Source organism: Oryx dammah, unplaced genomic scaffold (genome assembly GCF_014754425.2).
Source record: "Oryx dammah isolate SB20612 unplaced genomic scaffold, SCBI_Odam_1.1 HiC_scaffold_9, whole genome shotgun sequence".
Classification (NCBI taxonomy): domain Eukaryota; kingdom Metazoa; phylum Chordata; class Mammalia; order Artiodactyla; family Bovidae; genus Oryx; species Oryx dammah.
Window position 1 is genome coordinate 34,471,165 of NW_024070193.1, and position 23,893 is coordinate 34,495,057.

The 23,893-nt window shown below is 37.8% G+C and overlaps 1 long non-coding RNA gene across 1 annotated transcript in view; it reads right to left on the reverse strand.

The window, feature by feature from the left end:
• LOC120867932 overlaps window positions 1–23,893 on the reverse strand; it is a 383,141-nt gene that overhangs the window by 184,372 nt on the left and 174,876 nt on the right. Inside the window, exon 4 of the long non-coding RNA XR_005722077.1 lies at window positions 22,475–22,501. This is a non-coding gene — a long non-coding RNA (uncharacterized LOC120867932). The remainder of the gene's footprint in view (window positions 1–22,474; window positions 22,502–23,893) is intronic.

Genomic DNA, 23,893 nt, shown 5'->3' on the forward strand with positions numbered 1-23,893 from the left:
CACTAGTCCTTCCAATGAATGTTCAGGACTGATTTCCTTTAGGATTGACTGGTTTGACCTCCTTGCAGTCCAAGGGACTCTTAAGAGTCTTCTCCAGCACCGCAGTTCAAAAGCATCAATTCTTTGGTGCTCAGCTTTCTTTACAGTCAAACTCTCACATCCGCACGTGATTACTGGAAAAACCACAGCTTTGATTAGATGGACCTTTCTTGGCAAAGTAATGTCTCTGCTTTTTAATATGCTGTCTAGGTTGGTCATAGCTTTTAGCTTTTCTTCCAAGGAGCAAGTGTCTTTTAATTTCATGGCTGCAGTGATTTTGGAGCCCACCCAAATAAAGTCTGTCACTGTTTCCATTGCTTCCCCATCTATTTGTCATGAAGTGATTAGACCAGATGCCATGATCTTAGTTTTCTGATTGTTGAGTTTTAAGCTAACTTTTTCACTCTCCTTTTTTACTTTTATCAAGAGGCTCTTTACTTCTTCTTTGCATTTTGCCATAAGGGTGGTGTCATCTGCATATCTGAGGTTATTGATATTTCTCCCAGCAATCTTCATTCCAGCTCGTGCTTCATCCAGCCCAGTGTTTCTCATTATGTACTCTGCATATAAGTTAAATAAGCAGGGTGACAATATACAGTCTTAATGTACTCCTTTCCCGATTTGGAACCAGTCTGTTGTTCCATGTCCAGTTCTAACTGTGGCTTCTTGACACAGGAGGCAGAGCAGGTGGTCTGGTAGTCCTATCTCTTTAAGAATTTTTCAGTTTGTTGTGATCCACACAGTTAAAGGCTTTGGCATAGTCAATAAAGCAGAAGTGGATGTTTTTCTGGAACTCTCTTGCTTTTTTGATGATCCAATGGATGTTAGCAATCTGATATACACACACACACATATACACACACACTATACATTTTGAAGAGTTGAAAAGAGAAACTCTTTAAATCTAAAATAAAAAACCAGGCAACATGAGAGAATTAACTGAGCACAGATTATGCTGAATTTCTTGGTAACGTTAAGCTCAGAGCCTCTAAGGAACATCTGTGTTGTAGAGACATCAGCTAAGCAACTGAATGTAAATTGGAAATTGAGGAAAGGTGAGATGAGAGTTTATTAGATGAGCTTATTACCCTTGATGCTACTGTTATTTTCAGCTGGATATTCCCTTGTTACAAGAGGGTTTCCCATGGATGTAGGATATTTACAGCATCCATGGTCTCTGCATACTAGATCCCAGTAACATGTTCACTCCTCTATTTGCATCCACCAAAAATGTCTCCAGTGTGTTTCATGGGGAGAGTGTGTGTGTGTGAAATCACCCTGGCTGAGAACCACTGGTTTAGATACACTAACGGGTGAATCACAGCTGTGTGGGTGGTGTTGAAGCCAGTGAGAAAGTTAAATATGTAAAGAACTATGAGATGCAAAATATATATATATATATATTTATAGGGTAAGCATGGCAGGGGATGAGGAAGTGAAAGAAATTCAACCTAAGAGGTGGGAGAGAGACCAAGCAAACAACTTCTTTCTAACAGTCAGTTTCAGGAAGGAGTCATTTGTTCTAGAGATGGAATACCTTAAGTATCCATTGATCTGAGAAACAAAAGATCATTATTAACTCAATGAGTCCAGTTTTAGTGGGTTGATGAGGGCAGAAATGAACTGTAATGAGGAAGAGAACACTGATGAATTCTTGAAAAACATAAAATATGAAGAGAATCAAAAGGGAGGTAGCTAGATTAGTATGTGGGATAGAAAGGTTGAATATATTTATCTATTTTTAGTGATAAGAGAGATAAGATTGTTCAAAGTTGAAAAAGAGCATGTAATATGGGAGAAGGCAAAAAATTGCATTATGAGACTCATAGGAACAACACTAATGTTATTGTTTAAATATACAACATTACTGTAACCAGACAGAGAAACACGATGTTTGGGTTATGGTACTGATTTTACCTTGTAACTGACAGTATGACAGGTGTCCTTATTTAAAAGACTCCATTTTCAGATGCATGAAAAAGGAAGCATTTAGAAAGTGAAGGAACATTAAGAAGTTAAGGTCAAAAGAAAATGTCAAGTCTGTGAAAGGAAAGGGCAATGCCTAGAAACAGCCAAGGGGGATGCTAGGGGCAAGGAAGAATATTAAACCTAAACTCAAGTCAGCCCAATTACAGTCCAGTGGTATCACCTCTTTCTAGATTTTTTTTTTTAAGACATTCGGATCTTTTTAGCCTGGAGAACTATAGTATGTGCAATAACCATACCTTTTCTTGTTAAAAAATTGAAGAGATCTGGAAAATGTTGTTATTCTTTACCTACAATGATTGATGTTAGCTTTCCTTAGCTGATGGTTCGTTTTCTTTCATCCCCAAACATAATTTGGGAACATTTTCTGTGAAAACATAGAAATAATTACTCCTCAAATTATGTGTATTTTGGAGTTCAGATAGATGTAGTCTTCTCAAGTACTGGAGTAGCAAGAAGGCAGATAAATCCAGTGACACCATTACGTTCTCTTCACAACGAGGAAGTTTAATAACAAGGTCTCTAGAGTACCTCCAATATTGAAAATTGAATTATTATTTTTCTGACATCCTGGGAACACCAGCAATATAACTTAGTGGCTAAAGTTATAGTAAATCTGTGTGTGTGTGTGTGCGTGCATGTATGTGTGTGTGGTGTAATGAGGCATTTTCGTTAAGTCAGGCAATTCAGGTATATTAACTCTTTAAACCATAAAATCATTATCTAGTGCCCTGAGGCAGCAATTTACTAAATGGTATTCTAAGTAGCCTGGAAAATGTAATGGAGCCTCTGAGAAATGACCGAAGGCTTTGGACTGGAAACTGTCCTTACATTGTCCAGCATAAAACCGTATTGGTGTGAAGAGGCGCCATTAACCACGTTTCATATATAACATATATGTAGCCACATTTTGGTGATTTATTCCCAACAAAATGTGCATTTGCTGACATGGAAGAACAATCTTCAGAGGAAATGGATCTGTAATATATGACTTGATATGTCTTCCAAATCAAGCTGCCATTAACGACAATAATTTGTGTACATGAATCGATCAAATAAATGATCATTCACTCTGATGAATGTTATCACTAAAAAATGACAACTGAACAATAATATCAGAATATATAACAATATTGAAATACTGTCTCAGAAGTAGCAAAGCTTTTGTCTTAACTCATATCTCATAGAAAAGTTCAATAAATGCTCAAGAAATAGATTATTACTTTCTTACAAAGAGTAAGAAATGTGCTCTGTCTTATTGTTCACATAATGGAGAAAGCAGGTAAATATTTATAAGACAACTCATATCAAAATGTATATTAATCAAAAGAAGACAGATTATTTAAGAATGAAAAAGGAATGTGGCAGACAGTGTTTAATTATACATATTCTTAGCTTTAAACCTCTTTCTTCACCCTGGTTAAATCCCCAGATTACCTTTATGAAACATTACCTAGTATGTTCTGTTTGTTTAATTTTTTTAAAAAATTATTTTTTATTGCAGTATAATTGCTTTACAGAATTTTGCTGTTTTCCGTCAAACCTCAACATGAATCAGCCATAGGTATTCATAGATCCCCTCCCTTTTGAAACTTCCACCTGTCTCCCTCCCCATCCCACCCCTCTAGGTTGATACAGAGCCCCTGTTTGAGTTTCCCGAGCCAATCAGCAAATTCCCATTGGCTATCTGTTTTACATATGGTAATATAAGTTTCCATGTCACCCATCTCCTACGGTAATGGAAACAAAAACAAAAGTAAACAAGTAGGACCTGATTAAACTTAAAAGCTTTTGCACAGCAAAGGAAACTATAAGCAAGGTGAAAAGACAACCCTCAGAATGGGAGAAAATAATAGCAAGTGAAACAACTGACAAAGGATTAATTTCCAAAATAAACAGCTCATACAACTCAATACCAGAAAACAACCCAATGAGAAAGCAGGAAAAAGACCTAAACAGACATTTCTCCAAAGAAGACATACAGGTGGCTAAAAAACACATGAAAAGATGCTCAACATTATTCATTATTAGAGAAATCCAAATCAAAACTATAGAGATATCACCTCACACTGGTCAGAATGGCCCTCATCAAAACGTCTACAGACAATAAATGTTTGTTCAACTTTGAGTGTGTCTTCTTCTCCAGTCCTGGGGATAAACCTTGGCTACAATGATCTCAGGGAGTTTTGGATAACCTCCAACTCACTGCTACAGGGATTGGTTTGTGTTACCCAGGCACCGACCAATCACCACATGGGGTTCCAGGTCCCCTGAGACTGGCTGCCAGATGGTTCCATGAGCAGAAAGCTCAATATTCTTCCTTGTCCTTGTTCAGTTGCCCAGTTGGTCCGACTCTTTGCAACCCCGTGGACTGCAGCACGCCAGACGCGCTTCATGGGTGTCAATACTGTTAGTGGGTGTCAATCAGAAAACACTGTTCTGCGTTCTATTGGTGGCCATCTTGTGAATATGGTCAAAATAGAAATATAAAATGAATATGTGGAGAAAGACACACAGCAATCACAGAAAGGTCAAGCTCTTATTAAACCAAGGATTATCCTAATCTACTCTGAGCTTCAGTTTACATGAACTTCAGTCAATCCTTTTTATAGTTTAAGCCAGTCTGAATTAGATTATCTTTATTTGCTATCTGATGCACCCTTCACTATTACATAGACCGCAATCATCTTAATTTCATTGACTCGAGCTTTAATTTCTTCATATGTCAAATGAGGATACATTTGTCTGTCTATATTAATGATATTATAAGAATATCCAACCAGACATATGAAAATACAGTTAACCCTTGAATGATGTGTATTTAAACTATGTGGGTCCACTTGTAGGTAGAATTTTTGAAATAGGAAATGCTACAGTATTACACAATCTGTCGTTAGCTAAGTCTGTGGGTGCAAACCTGTGGACACTGAGGAACCACATATGCAAACAGTCAACTGTAAATTATATATGGATTTTCAACTTCGCAGAGGGCTCCTAACACCTGTGTTGTTTAAGGGTCAATTCTACTTCGTAAAATACTGTAAAGAATGTATGGCACTATTATGTGACCAAAATAAAACAAATTTATTTTTCTTTTAGGAATCAAGTTACTGTCAGATGACACTCTATTTTATAAAATAATTTTTAGGTCTTTTTGTTTTTTTTTCCTTTCCTAAGTCATATTGTTTGCCAGATGTGCAGTTCACAAATTGAGGTATAAAATCAAGTTACTGGTCATAAAAGTGGATTTTCTGTAGAATATTTCACTAAGAACTGTGGGGACAGTTTCTCTCTTGATCTGGATCCACTTGGAAGATATTCTACATCAAAGAAAACCTAATCCATCCTAGAAGGTGCATAAGAACAATTTTGTTCCTCCACAAAGCTCTGAATTACTGCACTCCTGAAAAAGTTGTTCAACCTTTCATGATGTATGTGTACTGCTTTTCCCTTTCACTAAAATATGCTAAAGGTTCTTATCTTAAAGATAAGTTTGAAACTCTGCATACGAGCATACTCAATGTAATTAACAAAACCCACAATTGTCACTTTTATAAGTTATTAAGAATCCATAAACATATATAGTTTGGAAAAACACACGTACATTTAGAATTCCTTAAGTATATCTGTGGTAGACTATTTCAATGCTTTATTTCCCCTCTCCCAGCAATGGAATTATACACCAAAAACTTGTCCAGTAACTCTGCAGCATCTCTGATCCCACTCATCCCTGGATAGAGATTGGTAACTTGCTATCTGACCAATGTGATTTTGGTAGATATGGCAGAGTAGAGGTTTGAAATGTTTCTCTGATTGGGCTTGACTTTCTGTATCTCTGCCTCTGTGATGAGAACATGCCAAACTATCTCTCTGAGAGTAAAGAAAACACATAAATAAGAACCAAACCACCCAGCCAAGCCTAGCTTATATCAGGAGAGCTATGTCCAGCCCAGCCTACAAAAATGTCGATCCACAGGCAATTCAGAGATGCGTGAGATTTAATACATGCTTATTGCTTTAAGCTAATGAGTGTGAGGAGATTTGCTAAGCAGAATTTCGTAGCAATAGCAAATTGAAACAGCTATGTCTGTGGGTATGTTTGTATGTATGTTCAACACCATGAAGCATATAAAGATATATAAATTCATTGTCCACTGACTGCAATGAGCTAATACACTGAAGAAGGGGATGGATGAAAATGGTTGTGATAAATAGAAGGCTATCATAAGGTTTTAAAGATGGATACCTTTAACATCACATCTTTCATATCCAGCCTATGTTTTATGTTGCATGATTCCAACTGGGAATGAAATGGACAAGTGATATAGTCTATAATAGCTGGATATTTTTTATTATTTCATCACTATCAACTGGAATCCAGGGAATAATCTTTACTTCACTTCTTTATTTCAGGTTCAATACTAATACTCTAAATTGTGTTTCCAGAAATGCAGAAATCAAGTATGGTTTCTTTAGCTTATTCAGTTTATACTCATCCTCCATTCAAATGGCTGTCCCCATTACCCCGCAAAAACATATTTGAGGAACCAATTATTTTATGCTCTCATAATCTCTTTTCTGTCAAAGAGTTTTCTATTGTCTTTTTTATAACCCATTTGGTGCCCTCATGTAGGCGGTTTTAAAAGATAACTGCAATTTTCATAATGAGGTTAACTTATTTCTAGCATTTCTCCTTTTTAGACTGGAAGAGTACCTGTTTTCATCTGATGGGTAAAACCAAACTTTCCAAGACTCTGCTTTGTTACCTGACACCAACAATAAGAAGAATGTATGGATATGGAAGATGAAAATATTAATACATACACAGGTGAAATATCAGTGTAGAATTGGATAGATAATACAGTTCTATTTTAAAATCTGATGCTTTTTTCATAACCAGGCTCCCAAATATACTTGAACTCTGTCTCATACAGACCTGGCAAAAAGACTTCCCAATCAATTGTCCAAGGAGAATGCCTAGGTAGAAATGTCTGATTCAAGAAAGATTCACACGTGGGCCACAACTAGAAGATCCCACATGCCACACTAAAATGTTTTGCATGCTGCATCTAAAGATCTGGTGTGCCACAATAAATAAATAAAAACAAATATTAAAAAAGAATGATTCATACATACAGGGTGTGTTAGTCAGTGTCCTCTGGAAAAGCAAAAACAGTAAGATATATGGATATATAGAAGAGAAAGATGTATTTTAAGGAACTGACTTGTGATTGTGAGAGCTCACAGTCCACAATCTGCAGGGTGAGTTAGTGGATAGGATTGACACCCAGGGAAGAGTTAATGTTACTGCTACAGTCCAAAGGCAGTCTGCTGGTGGAATGCCCTCTTTCTCTGGGGAGATGGTTTTTTTTTTTTTTTTGTCTATTAAGTCCTTCAACTGACTGGATGAGGCCCATTCACATATATGGAAAGTAATCTGCTGCTGATTAAAATGTTAATGTCATCTAGGAAAAAATTCCTTTACAATAACCTTCAGACCAGTGATTTGACCAAATAGCTGGGTACCATGCCCTAGCCAAGTCAACATAGTAACCATCACAGAAGAATGGACTATGGGTGGCAAGGAACAAACAATAGTTTCTTCACAAAGAATTGGCTTTGTGGATTTTAAATAACCCATTGATTGTCTAAAAATGTTTTTAATTCAAATCAGAAGTTGATGAAATATAAAGAAAAATCATTTTGTTAACAGGGCCCAAATCACTTAAAACTGAAGAGATTCAAGGGAAAAGACGAAACATTGGGCAGTAATTATCAGTTTACTTTATCTCTCCTAGGCCTTACCTATTTCTGTAAATATTACTTAAATGCCATTTCCCTCCTTGCCTTAGAATACCTAGACAGTTTCACTGTCACACAGAACAAAACACTTAAAGTTTTTGTGCAGAAAACATGAATCTCAAATATCAGCAGAATATCATCTTTATGGAGATGTGTTATAGCCAGAGAAAAATATAAACCTTCTATCCTCAGTGGGATTTTCTTCTTGAAAAACACTGAAAGTCTATTATAAAGCTTGTCATAAAAATCTCTCCCTGAGCCCTAGATTATCCCATAACTACCTAGTGATCCAACACAAGGTATGATGTTATTATAGAAAACTCACATATTCACATCCTCTTGCAAAAAATAATCTCAGTAAGACCTAAAGAAATAATAGCAGTCTTATTTCACATTTGTTCTTTTCTAGAAGATGAGGACCGTCTTAGACTCATTCAAGTTCTCAGATATAAACCGATTTGTCAAAGCATTTTCAACACTTCTAAGTGAAATGTAGCTTCTCTGGGTCACTCAAATATCTCCAAATTACATTTTTTCATAACCCTTCAATATAGGGATTCATGCTGATGCTCTTTTACCATCTTATCACTCAATATTGTCAACTCAGCAATATTTGCCAGTCTAGGAAGTTCTTGTCTGGTTAATAAGGCAATTATCAACTTTTAGAAAATGCTTAGCATTCTTACTTGTGTCGAATATTTAGGATTGGATAAAATGCCTGAAATTTGTTAACAATTGGCTAGATATGATAGAGTAGTTTTTTTTTTTTTCATCTAACTCAGGATCAAATACTGAGTAATGTTAATAATTGCAACTAATACTTTTGAGCATGTACGTGTGCCAGGAACTATAAACTCCATGAAGGCAGGTGCTTTTTCTGTATTATTCATCACAGCCCAGTCAGCACTAAATGCATTGTCTGGCTTATAATAAGCATATAATAAATACTTATTGAGTAGATGGAGGTATGACCTCACCTAAGACTCATACCCACTTCTGCATTAGATTATATTCCTCATCTTTAACATGAGATAACTGAATCTTTGCAAGAATGACACGTGTCTCCATCTCTATGCCATACTGCTTTTGAATTTCCACAACTCACAAGAGACAATATGAATTCAAAAACTTATAAACTATATTATGTGGATGCTGTTTTTTTAGATGGTTTTTAACTCATGGATTGTTTACTGTCCCTGGTGGCTCAGAGGTTAAAGCATCTGCCTGCAATGTGGGAGACCTGGGTTCGATCCCTGGGTTGGGAAGACCCCTTGGAGAAGGAAATGGTAACCCACTCTGGTATTCTTGCCTGGAGAATCCCATGGACGGAGGAGCCTGGTGGGCTGCAGTCCATGGGGTCGCAAAGAGTTGGACACGACTGAGTGACTTCACTTCACTTTAGTACATAAGGAAATAATAAAAATTACTATTACCAAGGACTTAAAATTTGTTCCTGTAACAAATAAATCTATTCCACAGCAGGATAGCTGTCCCTTTTTTCCTTTCAAAAATTTTAATTTATTTTCATTGAAGTATAGTTGATTTACAACATTATGTTAGTTTCAGGTGAACATATCCTGTTTCTTACATGTTTTATATGTATTAGCTCGTATCTCAGTCTCATGCTCCTAATTTGCCTCTTCCTCTTTCCCTGTTTCTCTTGGTAACCACTAGTTTGTTTTCTATATCTATATATATATATTTGGAAACCATTACCTATATCTGGATGCTAAAGTCAAATAGAAAATACTTAGTAAAAACAATTCTTGTCATCATGAACCCTACTGAGTATAACAGAATTGACATTATCATGGTTTAGCTAGACACAAAAGGATTGATGCTGTATGAATCCACTGACATGAAGGAGCTAGAATCATCAAATTCTTAGAGGCAGAAAGGAGAATAGAGATTAACAGGGCTGGAATGGGAAGGCTGAAATGGGGAATCATTATTGAATGGGTACAGAGTTTTAGTTTGGGATAATGAAAACATTCTGGAAATGAATACTGGTGACGGCTGTCCAACAGTGGAACTCTACTTAATTCCACTAAACACTTAAAATGGCTAACATGATAAATTTTATGTTAAACATATTTATCATCATATTAAAAAACAGTCATGGTTTAGAAGATACTGAACAAATGCTACTGTTAAGAGAGATGTGCTTGCTAGATATTGGTTTAAAAAGTCAGAATTACCAATAAAAAATTATGATTAACCTAAAATCTATTTGATTTTTAAGATTATATACTTTACAGATAACAATGTAATTATTTCCACTCTCTCTAAATCTTCTATTTCACAAGTTTTCTATGTTTTCTAGTAGTTCTTGACCTTGTGGGAAATAGGAAAATTCTTAGAATCTACTATCATCCATAGACTCTCTTTCTACAAAACTCACAAATATTAACAATTCAGTGCAGAAATCTGCTGGATTCAAAGAGACAAGAGTCCCTAGCATGTGTACCTTATTCAAATAATTAAAGATCTTATCCTAACCCCTGAAATCTGATGGTGAATTTTTCCCCCAATGGATCATGTCTAAAATGAGATGATGGGAAAATACACACTTGCATTGTGGGAAAGGTGTAGTGCACTACAAGTCATTCCAAATTATAGAGGAAGTCTTCATGACAGAAGCTGGTTACCAAGACTTTGCCAACCATCTAACATTTGGCCATCACTTAGAAATTACTATAATCTTTTGCCAGATGTCACCATGCTGGACAGCACTGTCACAGGGCAACCCCCCCAAAAACTCAGTAAATTTCATTTACTCAAGATAAAAAAAATAGATTCTATTTATTTAGATGATAGATGGCTACAGACAGAAGAACTTGGGGGATAAGTGTTTCCTAACATTTTACCCACCAACTTACACATTTGATATATTTGCCATATCCAATTAGTATCTATAATTAATGTTTTTAAAATCAAATTTAAATATAACTTCCAAGATTTTCTAAGCAATCATAAACACAGACACATATATTTTTACTAACTGATATTAACATAAACACAAAACTACAGTAATTAACCAATTTGTCACTCAGAACCATTTAACTCCCCCAGCACTACAGTACTACATTTTGAAACACTGAGATAAATAATATAAAAAAAAAATCTGAGCATTTAAATCATTCTGCTTTAAAATGTTTAAACTCTGTTTTGTCTTTCTTGTGGAGTTCACAACATTCTGTTTGAATACTAAATCTCTAAGTTTTAAGTTTACTTCCCTTCGAAGTAGAGCTGAAATTGAGAATTCTGTTACAAGAACTTTTGGGGGGCGTGGGGTGGGGAGAAGAGTTGCTCTTTGGAGACGGAGTATGGAGGAAAGCAGAATAGGGCATGAGAGACTAGCTTAGATCTAATCACATGGATGGGAAATGAAAGCCAAGCACCATGGTCAGCGCCACCTGGAGGCAATGCAGTGCCAGTGAGTCACTGCCCCAGAACAGATGGACAGGGGAGGCAGTGGGAGCAAAGCTTACCAGCCAAGCAGCTGTGAATTATTATGCAACATTTGAAGAGGCACCACTCCAGTGTTCTTGGGCTTTCCTTGTCGCTCAGCTGGTAGAGAATCTGCCTGCAACACGGGAGACGTGGGTTTGATCCCTGGCTTGGGAAGATCCCCTGGAGAAGGGAAAGGCTACCCACTCCAGTATTCTGGCCTGGAGAATTCCATGCAGTCCATGGGGTCGCAAAGGGTTGGACAAGACTGAGCAACTTTCACTAAAGAGGTACAGGCGATTTGTGTGTGACACCATCTGTTCCCATGACACAGGAAAAGCAAACTAAATGCTACCAAAGTTTTTGCTGCCTTCAAAGTCTTTCTTACATCTATTTATGAGCAAATTATTACGATTCTGTTGCATCTGGCTTTATGTTACAACCCAAGGTTTCAAAATGGATATAGATTCACTGGCACACAATCTTGAGCATTAGCCAAGGACATAGGTAGCACACTTAAAACATTAAGTCCTGGAAATAAGTAGTAGCAAACATGTTTTTAACATGAGCTATATATGCACATGCGCGCGTGTGCACACACACACACATATTATTGTTGTTGTTAAGTCACCCAAGTCATGTCTGACTCTTTGTGACCCCATGGACTGCGGCACGCCAAGCCTCCCTGTCCCTCACTGTCTCCAGGAGTTTGCCCAAGTTCATGCTCATTGCATCGGTGATGCCATCCTGCATACACACACACACACATGTATATAGGATATGTGCACATATGTATGCATATATATACACATGTGTACACATATACATGCTGCTGCTGCTAAGTTGCTTCAGTCGTGTCCGACTCTGTGCAACCCCAGAGACGGCAGCCCACCAGGCTCCCCCATCCCTACATATACACATGTATATAATAGAACAGAATGCAAAGTCTACATGGATGTGTAAAATAAAACAAGAAAATTTTGTTTGGGGGTTACATTCTCTACAACTCTGACATATGTTTTTATTCTCCTCCTCCAGTAAGTGTTACTGTAAAGGATGCTTTGGGTTAAGAATCATTTATTGAGAGCTGAATATGTCCCAGGTACTGTGCTGAGTTATTTATACACACATCACCTCTTATTCACCTTCCCTCCAAATCCTTTGCATCCTCTGTTCTTATGCCCCTTTAGAGATGAACAAATGGATGTATGACCATCTATGGTAACTTGCCATACAGGGAAAACCCAGAATTCAAACCCAGAAGGAAACCAAGACAATGGCCATTTGCAAAGCCATTATAGTCCTCTACCCTCCACTCTTGCACTGTAAGTTCAGACACAGAAGGGGTATTTTAAAAGTAAAATCTGGAGTCAGAGAAACAACATGAATTGCCCAGGTTTTATTTGGTAAACAGCAGGATTATGTTGAAGTTAATAATGTGGGCTCTAGAGTTTAGTTTGCCTGAGTTCAAACTGCAAGTCCTTCCACTTATTAATAACAAACTAGGCGTACTTATTTAACTTTTGCAAACCTCAATTTTCTCCTCTGTAAAATGTACATAGTAGAAATCCTCTCTGTGTTATTGTGAGGACTTTTTATGGATTTAAAAATGTCCAGAGAGATGGTATGGGGAGGGAGGTGGGAGGGGGGTTCAGGATTGGGAACTCATGTACACCTGTGGCAGATTCATGTTGATGTATGGCAAAACCAATACGGTATTGTAAAGTAAAATAATAATAAAAAAAGGTCTAAGAAGAGTATGTGGCATATATACTCATCTGTAAATTTTAGCTATTTTCTGGCTTCATACTTTGGTTCTCATTTCATAACTGTAAATTTGGTATTTTCCCTTTATTCCAGGACTCCATCCTTTGCTGCTAACTCTGGATAAGATATTTGACCTCCCCACCCAAGCATGGTTCTTGTTTTCTGACAGAGGGATCATTCAAATGCGGTTTAAGTTAAAGCTTGCTTTGTAAGTTTATTTTTGATCATTGTCTTCCTTTGTTGTGGTTGTTGTTCAGTTGCCCAGTCACGTCTGACTCTTTGTGACCCACAGACTGCAGCACGCCAGGCCTCCCTGTCCCTCACCATCTTCCAAAGTTTGCCCAAGTTCATGGCTACTGCATCCGTGATGCCATCCAGGCATCTCATCCTCTGACGCCCTATCCTCTACCCTCAATCTTTCCCAGCACAATGGGCTTTTCCAGCGAATCACTTGTTCACATCAGATGACCAAAACACTGGCATTTCAACTGCATCATCAATCCTTTCAAGGAGTATTCAGGGTTGATTTCCCTTATGATGACTAGTTTGATCTCCGTGCCGTCCAAGGGACTCTTAGGAGTCCTCTCCAGCACCACAGTTTGAAGGCATCAATTTTTCAGTGCTTTGCTTTCTTTACAGTCTTCTGCTCACAACCATACATAGCAGTGGGAAGACCACAGCCTTGAGTATACTATCTATATTGATGATACTGTCTATATTGACTATATTGTCTTCCTTTATCCAAAGGGAAATCAGCTTTCTTTTCTTTTCATAAAGGATGAGAAAGTAGTTTAGAAACTGATATGAAGGTAGAAATCCTATAGACTGAATATTTGTCCCCCTGAAATTCACGTGTTGAAACCACATCTCCAACATGATGGTTTTAGGAGGTGGGTCCTTTGGGAGATGATTAGGTTATAAAAGTAGAGCCCTCCTGAATGAGATCTGTGTCCTTAAAAATGAGACCCCAGAGAGTTCCCTTTCTCCTTCTGTAATGTGAGGATGAAGTGAGAAGATTCAATTTACCAACCAGGCCACGGTTTCTCACCAGACACTGAATGTGCTGCTAGTGCCTTGATCTTGGACTTCCTAGGCCCCAGAACCATGAGAAACTAATTTCTGTTGCTGATAAGCCACCCACTTTATGGTATTTTTATAGAGGAAATCAGAGAAGGGTGTGCTGTATATTTAGATTTAGAAGAAAAATGAGGATGGGACCAACACACATCTTTAAGAAGAAGTATTCTCTTCCCATTTGCCAGCCAAAATGCAAATTAATTTTCAGCTCCATTTGATTTCTGAGACAGTTCTTTCTGAACAAAAAGGAAAAACTTGTGCTCTTCCCCCTCATTCTTGTGAATGCATAGTAAATTAACAGCAAAGTAATGATGAATATGGAAATTAATCAAAAGGAAAAATATAGTTTTCACACACATATTTCTAAGTGAATTAATGATTTCCTTTATTACAGTAAACGTGTCAAGACAGCAAAATGTGAGGAATAATTAAAAATGTAAGATTAAATGCTGTTGAAACTCTGCCCAGCCTTATTAGTGCACCACTGAGCTTAAGCAAAAACCTGGGATAGCAATAGGAGTTATAAGAAAGTGTTACAGCCAGAAATTTTCAAATAAGGAGCTAAGAAAAAATGAACTAAATCATAATAGGTTTAAAAGAGAAGTCAAGGGAGGAGACATAAGCAATTCAATTTTAAACATGGCCAAGGGCAGGGAATGCACAGAAAGAATAGTGTAACTGGGAAAAAATAATCTTGGAAATAAGTCAAGGGTGGCTTTGAAACAGAGGAGTCAATAACCTAGTACTTAGCTCTTGGCATAGTTCCATAAAGGAAAACTTGCATGATGTCTCTTCTTGCATGAAGCCAGTCCAAACGCTTTGAATCAATGAACTGGTTATATAGATCAAATCATTCTGGAAGGTAGAGTTTTCTACCTTCTCTCCAAAAAGAGAAAAGAGACCAGGGGCTATTCACGGAGTGAATGATTCAAAAATTCCTGTGTGAAGTAAAGGTGCTTACCTTTGATTTAAACAATGTATATTTAATCCCAGCATAAGCAAAGCACAATACTAGATCCTAGATAACAAAGACAGAAAACACCCAGGATCTTTCCTTGAGATCATTTCTTCTTTTTTTTTGCTATCACCTTTTAAAAAATTTATTTTAATTAGAGGATAATTGCTTTACAATATTGTGCTGTCCTCTGCCATATATTAACATAAGTTTGCTATAAGCATACATATGAGCCCTCCTACCTGAACCCCTGTCTTACCTCCCTCCTCTCCCCATCCCTCTCACCGACTGTGGGTTCCCTCATTGCCTGTCTGTTTCACATGTGGTTATGTGTATGTTTCAATGCTATTCTCTCAAATCATCCCACCCTCTCTTTTCCCCACTGTGTTCAAAAATCTGTTATTTATATCTGTGTCTCCTATGTATGCAGGTCAGGAAGCAACAGTTAGAACTGAATATGGAACAATAGACTGGTTCCAAATAGGAAAAGGAGTACGTCAAGGCTGTATATTGTCATCCTGCTTGTTTAACTTATATGCAGAGTACATCATGAGAAATGCTGGGCTGGATGAAGCACAAGCTGGAATCAAGATTGCAGGGAGAAATATCAATAACCTCAGATATGCAGATGACACCACCCTTATGGCAGAAAGCCGAGAAGAACTAAAGAGCCTCTTGATGAAAGTGAAAGAGGAGAGTGAAAAAGTTGGCTTAAGGCTCAACATTCAGAAAACTAAGATCATGGCATCTGGTCCCATCACTTCATGGCAAATAGATGGGGAAACAGTGGCAACACTGGCTGACTTTATTTTTTGGGGCTCCAAAATCACTGCAGATGGTGACTGCAACCATGAAATTAAAAGACACTTGCTCCTTGGAAGGAAAATTATGAACAACCTAGACAGCATATTAAAAAGCGGAGACATTACTTTGCCAACAAAGGTCCATCTAGTCAAGGCTATGGTTTTTCCGGTAGTCATGTATGGATGTGAGAGTTGGACTATAATGAAAGCTGAGCACCAAAGAATTGATGCTTTTGAACTGTCATATTGGAGAAGACTCTTGAGAGTCCCTTGGACTGTAAGGAGATCCAACCAGTCCACCCTAAAGGAGATCAGTCCTGAGTGTTCATTGGAAGGACTGATGTTGAAGCTGAAACTCCAGTACTTTGGCTGCCTGATGCAAAGAGCTGACTCATTGGAAAAACCCTGATGTTGGGAAAGATTGAAGGCAGGATGAGAAGGGGATTACAGAGGATAAGATGGTTGGATGGCATCACCAACTCAATGGCCATGAATTTGGGTAAACTCCAGGAGTTGGTGATGGACAGGGAGGCCTGGCATTCTGCGGTCCCCGGGGTTGCAGAGTCAGACATGACTGAGCGACTGAACTGAACTCTTTTGCTGCCCTGTATATAAGATTGTCAGTACCATCTTTCTAAATTCCATATATATGCATTAACATACAATATTTGTCCTTCTCTTTCAGACTTATTTCATCTGTATAATGGGCTCTAGGTTCATCCACCTCATTAGAATGCATTTATACCAACTTATACCAACTTACACCAACTACTATACCAATTCATTACAACTGACTCAATTGTGTTCCTTTTTATAGCTGAGTACTTTCGTTATATATATGTACAATAACTTCCTCATCATCTGCCAATGATGTCTAAGTTTCTTCCATGTCCTGATGGTGGTTTAGTTGCTAAGGCGTGTTTGACTCTTTCCCACCCCATGGACTATAGTCTGCCAGGCTCCTCTGTCCATGGGATTTCCCAGGCAAAATTAGTGGAGTGGACTGCCATTTCCTTCTCCAGAGGATCTTCCCACCAGAGGGATCGAATCTTGGTCTCTTGCATTGTAGGCGGAGTGTTTACTGACTGGGCCACCAGGGAAGGCCATGTTCTAGATTTTGTAAATAGTGCTGCAATGAACACGTGTGTACATGTGTCTCGTTCACTTATGGTTTCCTTAGGGTATATGCCCAGCAGTGGGATTGCTGGGTGGTCATATGGCAGTTTTATTCCTCGTTTTATGGCTTGAAGGTGTGAATGGTCTCAGAGGAGGGAGGAACCAATTCTCCCTGGAAGCGAGACAGGTTTTCAGAGCTGAGGGTATCGGATAGGAACACAAAGGTTAATGGTTTCCAGGCAGAGAGGCCAGCACAGGCAAAAGCAGAGAGTCTGCTCTAGGTGGGATCTACAAACTGAGCTCATGTTCCTGATTAACCAGAAATATACGGAACAACTGGGAAAATGGCTGAAGACAGACTAGGCTAGAAATGTAGGAATCAGAAATTAGATAATTAAAGATACTGATATCATATTAAGGGATTCATACTTATACCAACCCTTTTTGGGATCCACTAAAGAGTTTTTCATAAGATAATGAAATATATCAAATTCATAGTTTATAAAAATGGAGAGGGAGGGGGACATAGTGGCATTTAAGAGTTTGATTCAGACAGAACTGAATCTGCACCAGAGCCTTAACTTAAAAGTAAACCCTAAGCTACTTTTGGACATGAGCTTGGGTGAACTCCGGGAGTTGGTGATGGACAGGGAGGCCTGGAGTGCTGCGATTCATGGGGTCGCGAAGAGTCGGACACGACTGAGCTACTGAACTGAACTGAAGCTACTTTCAGTTTGGTCACATGAAAAGCTGGATACTATTATCTGTGCCCATGCTTGCTAGCTACACATTTTAAATGCATTCTGTAAAATCTTAGCACTGGACCTGGTTCATAACACTCTCAGGTGCTCAGCCATGTCCCATTCTTTTGTGACCCTATGTAGCACACCCAGCTCCTCTCTCCATGGGATTTCCCAGGCAAGAATACTGGAGTGGGTTGCCATATCCTCCTCCAGGGGATCAACCTTCCCAAGCCAGGGATCAAACTCATGTCTCTTATGTTTCCTGCATCGGCAGACGGGTTCTTTACCAGTAGTGCCACCTGGAAAAGCCCAATGTGAAATAAAACAGCTATTGTTATGATGGTAAAGAAAGAGATGAAGCATAGAACATGAAGTTAAAAGGCTACTGAAATAATCTAAGGAGGCATGGGTGAGGATGGTGATAAGAACGTAAATGAAGTGGGTGTCATGGGGGGCTGAAAGGTTGAGGCCCTATTCAGGAAACCAACTAGGGTCTGGTGTCAGGAGATGCAAGAAGATGGTGTATATTTTTCTTAACCATTGAGATTAGAAGAAACTGGAGTCAGAGAGGCTAATGAGAGAGCAATTAGAATTTTCAAATCATTATTTAACCATAAATTTGGACTTTAAGGGAGAGGAGACATGTATTTCTGAGAGCTTGCTTCTACATTTTACATTCTTCCCCAAACAGAAATGCAGACAAGAAAAATGAAAGATGGGGAAAACCACATAGAGAGATAATAAATGTGCATTTAAAAATACAGTGAATTGATGCTTGAAGGATTATGTTGACTAAAAATGATTTATAAAGACATTTGAGATCTTATTTACTTTTAAATACACTATTAATAATGCAATATTTTCCCCATGCTTGATTTCACTGATATTTTTTGACTACTTTAAAATTCCAGGAAACACAAAACACATTTATGGGTAATTACAGTGCTTCAATTTGCTTATCTCTACGCACAAATGACAGTTCTTTCAAGCATCAATAAACAATCCAGTGCAAAGTACAAATGGGTTTAAATGTAATATATTTAATTTGCTAAAATTTTACAACATTTCCCAAGAAAATCACAGTTTTAGCATTTTTACTAGGTGATTTATTTTTTCTTCTACTTCACTTTAGAAGTCAGTCCTATGCAATTTAATCTTTCAGAGAATCCTTCTGCTGATAAACTACAGAGAGTACATGTGGCTGATTTGACCCAAACCTTTCAGTCAATAAATGAGAGGGAATCTTATGAAAGAAAATGCAATCAGGATTCTCACAGAAGTTTTTTTCCTGAAGGACAAAAATAATAGTGGTGTTTGAGTCATTTTTATACCTGGGAGCAGAAGATGTCCTTGCAAAATATCTTCTTGGCAGAGCTCAAGTAGGACAGACAGTTCCAAAAGATAAGCAAAGCGTGAAAGATAGGAGCAACATCAGAAAAAAAGAAATAAACTAAGAGCATTTCCCAAAGCATTTAAAATGACAGGATAAAAAAATTCGTTTACATTTATCGAACATAAGTTTGGTGACTTTCTGGAAATGAAAGATGGACTTCAGGACACTCATAACCAGGATGGTATGGATGTTTTTTAAAAAATTTCCTTCTGCCTTTCCTTTCTTTCATTTTTCCTTCTTCCCTTCCTTTCTTTTCTGGGAAGTCCAGATTCACCTCTTTCATTAGGATGAATCTATAAATAAGATGAATGTTCATGACACATTTAAGCGAATGTGCTCTAATTTACTGTGTGCATTATTTTCCTGTGTAGCCAAGAGTCAAATATTAAGGTGCTTTATGTGCGATGGGACTGTCTGTCTTGGTAAGAAGTATCACATGGGATTAACTTTATAACTAATTTTATCAATTGCATGCGTGCGTGCTTAGTCACTCTGTCGTGTCCAACTCTTTGCAACCCTATGGACCGTAGCTCACCAGGCTCCTCTGTCCATGGGGATTCTCCAGGCAAGAATACTGAAGTGGGTTGCCATGCCCTCCTCCAGAGGATGTTCCCAACCCAGGGATTGAACCCAAGTCTCCTGCAGTGCAGGCAGATTCTTTACCGATCAATTGCTACTTCTCTATTCCCCAGGTACCTCTGCTACTGAATGTCCAGGATGTTTAGTGTTAAAGAGAAAAAAAAAGGGGGGAACAAAGGCTCCCAAACTCTCATGATCATTGCCCTGGAGATTCAGGTACTGAAGTAAAATAGAAAGTATGTTTAAATGATATCCTGTCTGCTTTTTATTATATTCAGTTTGAGAGGGAATTTCTGTTATGGACAAAACAAACCAAGTTTGAGCCTGCAATGAAAGCCATTTTATGGATAATTGAAGCTAAAGATATTTTTGATCTTCAAATGCCTAGATACACTTCAGAGAAAAGTATTTTGAAGAGTTTTACATGATTATCTCCATTCTCACTGTCTTGAGGTGTATGTTAAGAGAAACTTGTTTGAGAGTTCATGCATAGGGACTTTGCATTTTTTAATTTTTTGAAATTTATTTTTCTGTATTTGGCTGCACCAGATCTTAGTTGTAGCATGTGGGATCTAGTTCCCTGACCAGGATTTGAACCTGGGTCCTCTGCATTGGGAGTATGGAGTCTTAGCCACTGGGTCACCTGAGAAGTCCCAGAGGGACTTTACTTTTAACTTTTGCAAATCTGAAGAAACAGATGGACAAAGGGGAATGTTTAGTAAACTGCAACTTTCAAGAAGCCACAGTACAGGACATGGAAAAATGGACTGGTTCAAAATTGGGAAAGGAGTATGACAAGGTTGTATATTGTCACCCTGTTTAACTTCTATGCAGAGCACATCATGCAAACTGGATGAATCACAACCTGGAATTAAGATTGCCAGGAGAAATATCAACAACCTCAATATGCAGATGATAACCATTCTAATGGCAGAAAGCAAAGAGGAACCAAAGAGCCTCTTAATGAGGGTGAAAGAGGAGAGTGAAAACTGGCTTAAAAATCAACATTCAAAAAAGCTAATATCCTGGCCTCTGGCCCCGTCACTTCATGGCAAATAGGAGGAGGAAAAGTGGAAGCAGTGACAGATTTTATTTTCTTGGGCTCCAAATCACTGCAGATGGTGACTGCAGCCACAAAATTAAAAGACTCTTGCTCCCTGGAGGGAAAACTTTGCCAAAAAGGTCCGTGTAGTCGAAGCTATGGTTTTTCCAGTAGTCATGTACAGATGTGAGAGATGGACCATTAAGAAGGCTTAGCATCGAAGAAATGAGGCTTTCAAATTGTGGTGCTGGAAAAGATTCTTGAGAGTCCCTCAGACTGCAAGGATATAAAATCAGTCAATTGTAAAGGAGATCAACCCTGAATATTCATTGGAAGGACTGATGCTGAAGCTCCAAGATTTGGCCACCTGATGGGTAGAGTTGACTGACTGGAAAAGACCCTGATGCTGGGAAAGATTGAGGGCAGGAGGAGAAGGGGGTGAAAGAGGATGAGATGGTTGGATGGCATCTCCAACTCAATAGACATATGTTTAAGCAAACTCTGGGAGATAGTAAAGGACAAGGAATCCTGGTGTGCTGCGGTTCATGGGGTTGCAAAGAGTCGGACATGACTTAGCAGCTGAACAACAACAAACTTTTGTTTCAGAATCTGTGTGTTTCTCACTGACAATCTTTCTCATTACCAATTGCCACCTTTGTGTGTTTTCAAGGCTTCCATATTAGATGTAGAAGTTTCTTCATAGAAGCTGATCAATGAAAATATTTGATATAGAGGACATAAAAATGGCCATCTTCTTATAACTGCAAGCACTCATTATGACAGATGACAGATAATGCATGCATATGCTAATGAACTAGAAAAATGATAGGAATCAATAAACATTAGAATAAAAAATTAATTAGAATCAGTAGCTTGGTATTTTTAAGCATATTTTCATATGAGTATAGAAAGGTACATCTTCTGGATGTGAAAGTTTGCCATCTCTAGTACATATAATTAAGACTGTTGACTATTCATTATCCTGGAATTAGATCTACCTGACTGAAAAGCAAAAAGTAGTCAATATAGGTAGAAATCTAGCCTGTTGGAGACAGAAGAAAAAATGGAATAAAACATTAACCACTACTCCTTGGATGTGGAATGAAGGATACATATTAAAGCAATCCAGGGTCTTTAGCCTGGTGACTTGGGATCAGCTCAGGATACTTAAATTTGTGGAGGCTTGGTTAGTAGAGTTCTCTAGATAAAAATCCTCTAACCCCCATCTTATCAGCTCTATTATGATGTGCTATGGAAGAAAAACAGATCATGAGAACGTGATCTAAAATAGACTCTGTCCCTGGTGCCTTATGGGCACCACCCCATCAAGGTTTCACCTATCAAAGGTATCCCAGTAGCAGTGGCCAAGTGTGAAGTTTTCCATGACCAGCCTCTGACAGTAACATTGTGTGACTTTTAGAAGAACGTCAGTGGTGCACTGTTCAGATTCAAGGTTTCTCTGCTTTGGGCAGACAGAGAAACACTAGTAAATGCTTCATTTCAAGCAAGATAAGGTGTTCTAATGATTAAGAAATGAAAAAAAAGTGACTATATATTCTTTCTGCATTAGTGGAACAGATTAAAATTTGGTGTACTTAACTTTCACCAAGATGGAAGCATGCTGGCTATATTGTTTTCTGTATTTTTTTCACTTAATATATCATATCATCAACATTCCCATGTCTGTCTTTTCACACATATTCATTTTTAATGACAGGTAACTTCTTTTTAGTCTAGACTTCTTTTTTTCTCTAATTTTATACTGTGCTGCCATCTATAAAAAAGAATGAAATCTTGCCATTTGTAACAACATGGATGAATCTAGAGCTTATAATATATGTGAACTAAGTCAGAAAAAACACAAATGTAATACAATATCACTAGTATATTGAATCTAAAAGAATGATACACATAAATATATGCGTAAAATAGTAACAGAGTCACAAAGAGAATGTATATATCGTTACCAAAGGGGAAAGAGCAGGGGATAAATTAGGAACATGCAATTAACAGATACAAACTACTATACATAAAAACGACAAGAAAAAGGAAATACTGTATAGCACAGGAAACTATATTCAATCTCTTGTAATAATCTATAATAGAAAATCATCAAAAAATATGTAACTGATTCATTTTGCTATACACCTGAAATAAACACAATGTTGTAAATCAACTATGCTTCAATAAAAAATAAAGAAAACAGAGCACATAAAAAATAAATATTACACTGCCATATTCAGGTTTTATGGAAAATAATTTCCATGAATTTGACAGGTCATTGTCTTGTCAGTTTCAGGTAATTAAGGACTAGCCATTGGTCACGGTACCTACTGTATAATCTCTAGTGTCTCATCAGCTTCTTGAAGTTTGCAGTGCTCACCAGTCTACAGTTAGCTTAATTAAAATCAGTGGAGTTGAAAGTTTATACTTTCTTGCTCTCTAAAGGATCCATTTTCCAAAACACCATAAGCAAATAAACTGGCATGTGGATTTTTCTGGGGCTGCATAATAGACACACACACTTAACTGCACATATTTACTTCCCCAGAAAACTGACTAACAATTTTACACTTGTTAACTAGCTAGCAAACTCCAGGTTTCTTCCTCAGAGTAGGGGTGCTCACCCACAGATTTTGCACAAAGAAGTAGTCCAATTACTAGCAACCACCCTCATGAAGAGGCTCAAAAGATGAATCTGTACCACAGCTATCACCTTTCCCCCAAACTGAGTTATACTGTTCAAGTTAGCTGGCAAAGATGCCTCTGCTGTTGTTTTCTGGATTTAAACTGGAAAAGTGTTAACTAGAACCAGAGGAGACACTTTCCAACTAATGAAGTGTCAAATTAATATCAGACTTTAAAACAGATCATTTATGATTTGTACTTTCTGTGATGTGCACTGGCATCAATGGACATCCCTTCAAATTCTTTCCACAAAGAGGACAAAGCCTGAACTGGAAAAATTAGCAGCGTGGATATATCCTGCCCTTCCAGGCTGCAAGTTTTGCTTGATATAATGTCATTACCATTTTTCCATTTCCTACAGACAACAGTATGCTTGCAATGTGCCAAACTGTATGCCTGTAACACAGAACCTTTAAAACACTAAAGGTTGACTTTGGTTTTGCCACACTCCTA